The 8313-nt window shown below is 44.3% G+C and overlaps 1 pseudogene; it reads right to left on the bottom strand.

Moving 5' to 3' along the window:
- Nucleotides 1-1307: 1307 nt before the first annotated feature.
- LOC144674872 (putative G-protein coupled receptor 139) lies at nucleotides 1308-7441 on the bottom strand (annotated as a pseudogene).
- Nucleotides 7442-8313: the final 872 nt, after the last annotated feature.

Genomic DNA, 8313 nt, shown 5'->3' with positions numbered 1-8313 from the left:
CTTTTAATTTCTATCTTTCCCTTTCTCCCTCCTGACTCTCTCGTTCTGCTTTTCTTCCTTATCTTTCTCTTTCCCTTAGCCTGGAATATATCTCACCCGTCTCTTCCGGTACAAGTATAATTTTGCGAAAACCAGTTTGTCTGTTTCCAGTTCAACTCTTAACTCTTCCAATCCAGGTTCCTGATTGCCGGCCGCGAGTTTTTAAACATTTCCCTTACGAATTCTAAATGAGGCTCCTTTCAATGCGGTTCCTTTGCAGGCATTTGTAGGCTTAGAGCTGCTTAGATAATGACATTGCCTCAGCCCTGAACAGACAAACTCCTCTCTGAGATACTCTGCCTCTCCCTTTGAAAGCAAAGTTTGATCGTATCGCCCGTTCCATTGAAATCCACCTATCCTAACATTAAAACCCCTTCCATTGTCCCAATTTTATTAGTAACACAAACACCTTGCTTGGTGTCTCCAAGCTAGGTGCAATATTTCACCCCCAATCTGCGAATAGTTCACTCAACAAAATGCAAATGTACACTTTTCCTTACTGTTTACATCACAAAACTCCTGTACATCAAAGCACCCAGACTTGTTGGCTTTAATCCAATTAAAGCACCCACACACTCACAACCACAGACGCAGACCATACTACAAGCCCAATTTAAAATAATTATCCATGACATGATATACGTGAATATATCTTCATGACAAGTCCAAGAGCTACAAAGTTACGCTGACCTCGTATCAGACATTCGTTTAGCTCAGATGGAGAACTGCCTCCATTTCTGGGGGTCAACACTTTAGGAGCAGGTGGAGAGAATGAGGAAAAAGATTCATGAGAATGGGTCCAAAAATTCCCATCTTCAGTGAGGAAGATCGATTGAAGAGTTTAGGAATGTTTTCCTTGGAGAAACGAAGGCTCAGTGCAGATTGGATAAATGTGTTGAAAATGATCAGGGAGTCTCTACAGAAGTAGAGCAGCGAGAAACCGATCGGGGATAATGGGGAACTGATTTGAAGCAATTAGCAAAAAATGCAAAATGGAGATGAGGTGTTCGGTAGCCGAGGGGTTAGACACGGGAGAATAAGACTAATTCCGTGACGATTTCCCCGTAAATTACGACATTGTAGGTTATCCTTCATGTCCCGCAGGGAGGACTCTGACTCTCCTTCTGCTACATTTACATCCGCTCCTCCAGCCATCACCTCTTGCCCGATGGTTCGCTGCTCATTGTCGTGTGACTATTGGGAGTTTGTGGATAAATATTCCATTCATGGACAGGAAACCCTGGGAGATGCTTCTGGGCTGTTCTCAGTTATTGTTTTTTCTTCATGAATTGAATCATTGATATAAGCGGATATTTCACCGCGTTCTTGACCTGCTCCCTGAAAATGGACTGAGTCACCCCGTAAATAAATGTGTTTGTGCAACAACTGAAACTCACCAGCATAAACCCGACTTGTCTTACGATGTATTGAACGTTGTTGTAAGCTGTTCCTGTAATGTTGGAATATAAAAATTCTATAACATTGACTAACCACAGAAGTATGAAGCTGCCGGAAATGGTGAAGAGTAATCTGATAGACTTCCTTCTGCTCTCCATCTCTGGGTCACTCTGGCTCTCTCCCTCGCTCTGACCCCTGTGTCTCTTACGGACTTTATTGGCCACTAAAATACGGCTGACGGTCAGAGCGTTGAACAACAGAATTAAAAAGAATGGGAGGGAGGGGTTGAAAATCGTATAAAACCACTTAAATCCCGCCCATCCAATGTCAGTAAAATAGCTGGGCTTTGTAAAACAGCCCCAGGGGACATTGTCAATTATCACTCCAGGTTCCTGTGTAAAGTAGAAGGGGGTGTTTATTAAACATGACAGAATGTCAGTTGTTGCTGGAACCACAGGCGCAGTTTTCCCGGTGCAATATTTAGCTCTCAGCTTCTGTCAACAAATTGCCACAAATCGATAAAAGGAGAAAGTGATGGTGAGCCAGACAGAACAGCTTTTTGCAGCAGTTTTCATGAGAGAGTTAAAACTACACACAGGGGTGATGTCCAGGAAAGACACTGGGAAATAATGATATTTGATCTGATAGAGAATGACCTCCGTTATAACGACCAGTAGGTCTGCTGTTGCCATAGCCATCAGGTATCGAGTGGTGCAGGTGGAGAGGCCACACTTTCCCCCGGACAGATTAACAATTGACAGAAAATTAGCTGTAAGTTGGAGAAGGGGAACAAATGCAGAATATTACTGAAAACACGTTTCCCTGTCTGGCCCAGAGAGCAAGGACATGAGTTTAGCATCAGGTAAAACCCCTCGGACTGCACCACCTCCATCCCTGGTTCAGATACTCCCCACAGGATCAGAACACACTGGACAACATTCTCGTCTGGTATTGGACACTACTTGGCTGTGGATATTCCAGGATCAGAACACATTCCCCCTCTGCCCTGGGACATTGAGAAGCTCTGAGATCCACATGTGCACACTTCCGATATATACCCTACTCTGGGACAAGTTCCACCATTGAGCCGAGGATCAGAGGCTGTCCAAAAAAACTGCCTCTCACCTGAAAGGGAATGGGTGTCTGCCAGGCAGAGCAAAATTACTAGGCAGGCATTGCAGCAGGTCCCCTTGCTCCATCCCCCTCCGAAACCGATTTTCCATTTCGGAAACAGCTGAGGGAGATGGTTTCTCACGGAAATGCACCAAAAGCCAAGTCCCTGGTACCAATCACGGCTCAGCTGAACAGGGGCGGGGGGGGGGAGATGAAAGATTGGGAGAATAATACTGATAGGGGATTCTGTCTTAAGTGGAACAAATAGACCTTTTTGCAGTTGGTGACTTAACAGCAGGATGGTGTGTCGCCTCCCTGGTGCTAGGGTCCAGGATGTCACTGAGTGTCTGCAGGACATTCAGAAGGGAGAGAGTGAACAGCTAGAGGTCATGGCACACATCACTGCCAATGACATAGGTAAAAAAGAGGGATTCAGCCCTGCAAGCAGAATAAGTGGAGCTAGGAATTAAATAAGAACGCAGGAACCCAATGTTAGCAATCTCAGGATTACTGCCAGTGTCACGTGCTAGCGAGATCAGGAATAGGAGAACACACTGGATGAATGTGTGGCTGGAGAGATGGTGCAGGATGCTTGATTCCTGATGCGTGGTGACCGATTCTGGGGAAGTTGGGACTTGGGAACAGCTGCACCCCAGCAGGACCGGGACCAATATCCTCGCAGGTATATTCGCTATGACTGTGGGGGGAGGGTTTAAACTAGAGAGGCTGGGGGATGAGAGGCTGAGGGTGGGCGCAGACACAAGAGAGGGAAACAAAGGCAGAACTGAAAGACAAAAAAGTAATAAAAGCAAAAGCGCAAGGGGAGGAAACAAGGGCAAATAGGGTCAAAGTAAAAAAAAAGGTGTGTAAAAAGACAAGTCTAAAGGCCCTGTATCGGAATGGGTGGAACATTCATGATAAGGTCAATGAATTAACAGTGCAAACAGTTGTAAAGGGGTCCGATGTGATTGTGATTACGGAGACATGGCTGCAGGGTGACCAAGGCTGGGAACTGAATATCCAAGAGTACTGCCTCTTTAGGAATGGCAGGGAAAACCGGAAAAGGAGTTGGCTTGGGCTGGCTTGTTATGGGTGATTTCAGCATGATGGTGAATGAGGATATTAGCTCTGAAAACCCAGAGCTAGAATCTTTCCGGGTGGTGCTAAGCAGATACAAAGAGCGGAAAAGATCAGTGGGAGTAGTCGATAGGCCTCCAAACAGTAGGGGAAGGGCAGGAGGCAAATAGAGACGCATGTAACAAGGTTGCTGCAGTAACCGTGGGTGAATTTAATTTACATATAGACTGGGCAAAACAAATTAACAATAATACTGCGTGCAAATGAATTCCTGAAGTGTGTACGAGATGTTTTCTTTACACCAGTATGCCCAGGAAACAACTGGGGAGCAGGTGTTCCCCGGCTTGGTATTGTACAAAGAGAAGCGGTTGGTCAATCATTATTCTGCGGGTCCTGTAGGGAACAATGACCATAACTTGATCGAATTCTTCATCGGGATTGGAAGTGAAGTGGACCAATTCGAAACTGGGTTCCTAAATCTGAACAGAGGAAACTAGGAAGGTATGAGGCGTGGGATGCCGAAGGAAGATTGGGGAAGATCTTTAAAGTCATGATGGGCAATTAAGGAGCAAATATATGCATTGCAACAGCTACACATTTCTCCCTGGCACAAAAAAAAACACAGCAGGAAAAGTGGCCAAACCAGTCCATACAAAATGTATTAAGGGTAGTATTAGATCCAAAGAGGAGCCATATAAAGTTGTTAGAAAAAAGTAGCATGCCTGAGGATTGGTAGCAGTTTAAAATACAGAAAAGGAGGACCAAGAGTTTGATTAAGAGAGGAAAAATAGAGTATGAGGGTAAACATGAAAGGAACATAAAAGAGGACTGTAAAAAGCTTCAATAAGTATGTAAGAAGAGAAAAAATTGGTGAAGACAAATGCAGGTCCCTTGCAGTCCGGAACAGGAGGATTTATAACAGAGAACTAGAAAATGGCAGAGCAATGAAACAACTTCCCCAGGAAGACACAAGTATCTTCCCAAAAATACTGGATAACCAAGGGTCTAGTGAAAGGAGGAATTGAAAGGAATTAGTATGACTAAAGCAAGAGTGCTGGAGAAATGAATGGGAGTGAAAACCAATGAACCTCCAGGGCCTGATAATTTACATCCCACGGTACTTAAAGAGGGTTTCCTTCTCTCACTCCTGCTCTCTCTCTATTTTTCTCTCTTGTCCAGTCTCCTTATTTCTCTTTCCCTCTTGCCCAATCTCTCTCTCTTAGAAGCATAGAACCATAGAAAAGGTACAGCACAGGAGGAGTCCATTTGGCCCATCTTGTACCTGCCAGCCCGAGGAGACCCAGGTGCTGTTTCTAATCCAACCTTCCTGCACCCGGCCCATAGCCCTGCAGCTTACCGCACTTAAGGTGCAGATCCAGGTACTTTTTAAAAGAGTTTACAGTTTCTGCCTCTGCCACCAACTTGGGCAGTGAATTCCAGATACTCACTACCCTCTGCGTAAAAAAAGCTCTTCCTTATGTTCCCCCTACACATTCTGCCACTTATCTTGAATCTATGTCCCCTGGTTCTAGAATTCTCCACCAAGGGAAACAATGTTATCCTGTCCGCTCTATCTATTCCCCTCATCATTTTGTACACCTCAATCAAGTCACAGTGAAAATGGGTTTATGAAAGGGAAATGATGTTTGACAAACCTACCGGAGTTTTTGAAGGGATAAATAACAGAATTCATAAGGGATAACCAGTGGATGTGGTGTATTTGGATTTTCACACAGCTTTTGAGAAAGACCCACATAAGAGGATAATGTGCAAAGTTCAAGCACATGGGATGGGGGTAACATATTGACATGGATTGAGAATTTGCTAGCAGACTGGGAACAGAAAGTAGGAATAATTGGGTCTTTTTCTGAGTGGCAGAAAGTGTTCCGTGGGGTACCGCAGGGATCAATATTTGGGCCCCAGCTACTCACAATATTTATTAATTATTTGGTTGAGGGAGCCAAATGTGATCATTCCAAGTTTGCTGATATCACCAAACTAGGTGGGAACATGAGCGGTGAGGGGGATTTTAAAAGGATGCAAGGCAATTTAGACAAGTTGAGTGAGGGTAAATACATGGCCGGGGCTGCATAATGTCTTTAACAAAGCAGCCGCTACGATTTTACCTCTTCCTGCTACAAAAATAATTTCCAAGTGATGCGGCTGTAACACGAAACTCCAGTCAAATCGTCTCAGATTTTTGGGATGAAATATTAATTAAGAGGGTTAGAGGATTATTCGTCGGTATCAATAATAGTCTCTGCAGAGTTGTGAGATATGTAGATTTCAAAATGTTGTAGAGCCAACATCGAAGTCAATGTCTTTATTCCCACAGTTGGGAACATTTGCTGGCGAGGGTTCAGTCTCCAAGAATAGTAACTAACTGGCCCATTGTTCCCCATCTCATATCCCTGTCATAAAACTGCACCGACACCCACCTCACATGCATCAACAGGCGATTTCAATGCCTTCCCCTAATTCAGCTCTGCTAAAACCGTTACAGTGCTCAGTCCAGCCTCCACACTGTCAAAGGCTCCTTGACAACCCTTTGTCTGCACAATTTTCTGTACACTCTTTAACAAGCGAACCTGGGGATCCACTACAGTGCAGAGAACTGGAGCTAACTCCTGTTAGAATCCATTAATGTGTTTCGACTGCAAAATCTCTCCATCTGTCTGAGCAACTGGTAAATAACTTTCAAATCATTGCCCCTTGATGTTCAATGGCATTACCATCACTGAATCCCCCACTATCAACATCCTGGGGGTTACCATTGACCAGAAACTGAACTGGACCAGCCATATAAATACTGTGGCTACAAGAGCAGGTCAGAGGCGAGGAATCCTGCAGAGACTAACTCACCTCCTGACTCCCCAAAGCCTGTCCACCATCTACAAGAAACCAGTCAGGAGTGTGATGGAATATTCCCCACTTGCCTGGATGTGTGCAGCTTCCTCAACACTCAAGAAGCTCGACACCGTCCAGGGCAGAGCTTCCCGCTTGATCGGCACCCCATCCACAAACGTCCACTCCCTCCACCACCGACACACAGTGGTAGCGGTGTGTGTACCAGCTACAAGATGCACTGCAGGAGCTCACCAAGCCTCCTCAGACAGCACCTTCGAAACCCACGACCACTACCATCTAGAAGGACAAGGGCAGCAGACACATGGGAACACCACCAACTGAAAGTTCCCTCCCAAGTCACTCACCATCCTGACTTGGAAATATATCAGCCATTCCTTCCCTGTCGCTGGGTCAAAATCCTGGAACTCCCTCCCTAACCGCACTGTGGGTGTACCTACACCACAAGGACTGTAGCGGTTCAAGAAGGCAGCTCACCCCCACCTTCTCAGGGCCAATGTGGAAGGGTGATATATGATGGCCCTGCCAGCGATGCTCAGATCCCATGAATCAAAAAAAACCCAGACTCCCTCGAATCCCTTCCTTCATAGAGTTTACCCTCACTGAGGTCTGATTAAACGTGAGGTGATATTCCACTGAATGCAAGAACGTGTTTATTCTGAAAGCCTGTGGATTGTAAACAGAGGTTTACTGACAGTTGAGGAAATTGAATCAAACTGCAGAGATAATATAAGACATTTCACTTAAGGTAATGCGGCCATTGACCGGCTATGTAGATAAAGGTGACCACTCGATCAGCAGGTAACGTGATCTGTCACTGATTGAAACCAGAGAGCAGCTCCCACACAGATTGACACGACTGCAAATGTCCTAGTCACTTACCTGGGACACTGACGATAGCGAGACTCACATAGAATGTTTTATCGAAAACGTCAAATGCTCCAAGCATTTTAACTTAGCAGTGATCTGTCCCTGAAAGCTGCAGGCAACCTATGCACTAAACTCTGAAGTGACACATTCACAAATCCCTTATTTATACCTTCTGGAATGTCTCCTTGGAGATAGTGAGATTGCAACACCCTTCTACTTAGTTTACTGAATACCTGGAAACAAACATATTAGAGCACCGAGTTAATTCCAGGTAGGAATAGAACATGTTTATCTCGGAGATTCTGTTATTAAAATCAAAATATAATCGTGAGTTTATCAGCCCTGTTCCACTGCACTGGTGGTTGTAGCTGCTCTCTTTAAACGTGGACATTCAGTTAAGTGATTAAATTATTAAAGTTGGCAATTTGTGGATATTTGTTGCTGAAGCCGAATAATCAAGTATCTGAAATCTTCCAAGTGTGCACATTGATACAAAAACACAAGGATACATGAAAAGATTGCACCACTTCAAACCAATCGAGACACTCCAGTTGATGCATACCTTCCAAACAATATGGACCTTCAAACAGATACAATCCTCTCACAATATGGACCTTCAAAACAATATGGACCTTCGAACAGATACAATCTTCTCACAATATGGACCTTCAAAACAATATGGACCTTCAAACAGATACATTCGTCTCACAATATGGAACTTCAAAACAATATGGACCTTCAAACAGATACAATCGTCTCACAATATGGAACTTCAAAACAATATGGACCTTCAAACAGATACAATCGTCTCACAATATGGACCTTCAAAACAATATGGACCTTCAAACAAATACAATCTTCTCACAATGTGGACCTTCAAAACAATATGGACCTTCTAACAGATACAAACTTCTCATAATATGGACCTTCATCACAATATGGACCTTCAAA

The sequence above is a fragment of the Cetorhinus maximus genome, unplaced genomic scaffold (assembly GCF_964194155.1).
Source record: "Cetorhinus maximus unplaced genomic scaffold, sCetMax3.hap1.1 HAP1_SCAFFOLD_838, whole genome shotgun sequence".
Lineage (NCBI taxonomy): Eukaryota > Metazoa > Chordata > Chondrichthyes > Lamniformes > Cetorhinidae > Cetorhinus > Cetorhinus maximus.
The sequence above is the reverse complement of the archived record's forward strand: the minus strand, read 5'-3'. Positions and strand labels throughout refer to the sequence as shown.